This window comes from Engystomops pustulosus, chromosome 4 (genome assembly GCF_040894005.1).
Source record: "Engystomops pustulosus chromosome 4, aEngPut4.maternal, whole genome shotgun sequence".
NCBI lineage: Eukaryota > Metazoa > Chordata > Amphibia > Anura > Leptodactylidae > Engystomops > Engystomops pustulosus.
Window position 1 is genome coordinate 133,351,486 of NC_092414.1, and position 3,146 is coordinate 133,354,631.

The window sequence follows — 3,146 nt, forward strand, 5'->3', positions numbered from 1 at the left end:
CACATAATTTTTTTTGATCACTTTTTGGAACATTTTTGTGAAGGGATTTTATGAAAAATTAACATTTTTGGCGTGTTTTTACGGTGTTCACCATACGGGTCCAATAATGTTTCTTATTGTACAAATTGTTACAGACCTGCCGATACCAAATATGTGGGGGGTTTTGGTGATTTTCAGTTACTTTATTAGATGTGTATAGGGAATGTTTGTGTTTAGGGGACTTTAACTTTATTTAATTAATTCTTTTTATTAAAAAGTGTGTTTAATTAGTGTTTTTAACTTTTTTCTTTACTTTTACAAGTTGGCTTGAACAAGCGATCCTCTGATCGCTTGTTTAAGCTATTCTTCACCTAATATAGTGTACTGTATATACTCGAGTATAAGCCGACCCGAGTATAAGCTGAGACCCCTAATTTTACCACCAAAAACTGGGAAAAAACCTATTGACTCGAGTATAAGCCGAGGGTGTAGTATACAGCCAGCTAGCCCCCTGTAGTATACAGCCTGTCCCAAGTAGTATACAATCAGCCTGCCCCCAGTATGCCAAGCAAATAATAAAAAAAATAAACTTAATACTCACCCTCCGACGATACTCACCTTTGATGTTTAGTGGCGGCTCCCGGTCCTCGGCGGCGGCTTCTCTTTTCTTTCTTCACTAGCCGGCAGACGCATCCATGCGATCTGCCGGCGGGAGCACACTACGATGCGGCGGTGTCACCGCTGATGACGTCATCGGCGGCGACACCGCTGCATCATATTGTGCGCCAGCCGGCAGGTCGCATAGACGCGACTGCCGGCAAGTGAAGATAGAAGAGAGAAGCGGAGCCGCCGCCGAGGACCGGGTGCGCCGAGGTTCCGAGTGCCGGAGGTTGAGTATTATTTTTTTTTATTATTATTATTGACTCGTGTATAAGCTGAGGTGAGGTTTTTCAGCACATTTTGTGCTGAAAAACTCGGCTTATACACGAGTATATACGGTAATACAGATGTATCACACTGTATTATGTGACACATGCTCAGTGTGTTACAGCCAGGTCCTGCTAGAAGGCAGGACCCGGCTCCTGAAGAGGATCGCGCAGCCCCAGGACACTGGCAGATCCCGGGGCTGCAATCGGAGCCACGGACTCCCCCCCCCCCCCCCTGCACCGCTAAGCGCCACGGGAGTGGGGGGTTGGGGTCCAATTTGCATTAAATGCCCGACACACCGTGGTCAGCACAACCGCAGCATGTTAGGGGTTAACACCCGCGAACTGAGAAATCTCCGATCGCGGGTGTTGGCTATCATATACTGCCGAAACCCGCAGATTCTGGCGCCGAATCCGTTAAGGAGCCGGCACCAGAAGCACGATGAAGTATTACTGCATAATGCGGTAACGCACCTCCCGCCATGCAGTAATACTACGTCAAATGTCGGGAAGGGGTTAAAGAGGTACCCCGTGTGGACGCAAAAGCAATTCGTTTTCAGTCCGTTTAAAAACTGTCCAAGAGAGTCCTGTATGGCAAACAAAGCCGCACCCACCGGGATGGGCCGCTGCCCCATCGCATCGCGTTTCTATGGAAACACCTGCGATCGGGAACGAGCGGCCGGTGTTGCAAGCGCAGACAAAGTGCCACGTGTGGCGCCGACCTTAGCCTTGATCACATACTTAGGTTACTTTACATTTCCACTGCATTTGCTAAACAGCAATGCAACTTCAGCAGGTGGTCAAAAACTCATCAAAAAAGTGACGCATTCCACTGGCTTCAGCCTTGATTACATGCTAATGGTGATGACACACGTGGCGCTTTGTCTCTGTTTGCAAACGCAGACAAAGCCGCACCCACCAGGGCAGGCTGCGGCCCGATCTCATCGGCATTTCTATGGAAACGCCTACGATCGGCAACGAGCCGCTGGTGTTTTGCGTTAATTTAATGCCATAGAAAGGCCAATGCGATCAGGCCGTGGCCTGCCCCAGTGGGTGTGGCTTTGTCTGCGTTTAAAAAGGCAGACAAAGTGGCACGTGTGTCATCACCCTAAGGGTGAAGACACACGTGGCGTTTTTAGGCCGTTTTTAGTTAATTAACGCAAAACACCGGTGGCTCGTTCCCGATTGCAGGCGTTTCCATAGAAACGTCGATGCAATCGGGCCAAGGCCCGCCCCGGTGGGTGCGACTTTGTCTGCGTTTGCAAGCGCAGACAAAGCGCCACGTGGCGCCAGCCTAAGGGCACGTTCACACGTTGCGTTTTGACCTGCATTTTCATTGCTTTGAAACGCATATACAACAGCTGAGGAGAGGTGATTTGCCTAATGACATCACTGTTAACGTTTCAGTTTTTTGAAAACCGGATGCATTTTTTAACATCTAAAAATGGCCCAAAAAGGGCCTTAAAACGCCACGTGTGTCTTAACCCTAAGGTTACATTGCGTTTTAGCAGATGCAGTGGAAACACAATGTAACCTTGGCAAGTTATCAAGACCGAAGACAGTGGAATGCGTAGCATCATGTGAATGCACCCTGAGGGCATGTTCACACGTTGCGTTTTGGTCGCGTTTTCATTGCGTTTGAAACTAATTACAACAGCTGATGAGAGGTAATTTGCCTAATTACATTACAGTTTACGTTTGTTAACACATACGTTAATAAAATGCATGCATTGTTAACGTGTGCGTTAACATCACGTTTATGATGCGTTTAGTAAACTGACATGCGAACAGTGATATAATTAGGCAAATCACCTCTCAGGATCCGTTCACACGTTCAGTTTTTCAAATGCAGTTTTTGATGTCCAAACCAGGAAATGAGTGAGAGAAAAAAAAAGAGGAGCAACCATCTCATCCATTATGATCTACACCTACTTTTGGCTTCCGAATCCACATCTGAAAAACTGAACGTGTGAACACACCCCAAGTTTCCACACAAAAGGATATCTGACAAGAAAACTTCCAGCCCACACCTTATTTCCTTAGAGGTGCATGCTCTGCTTATAGCAGCCTGGGAGCACTCACCCACTGCTGTATATTTAGTAGTGCTAACATGACAATGCAGATGACTACAACTCCCAGAAGGCTTACTGGCCCTCTCTGTAGCGCCATCTTTCTCTAGACGCCGCTTGAAGTCCTGACAGAACAGGTACACACTCTCTGGAGCGAGGCTTGGGAAGCACA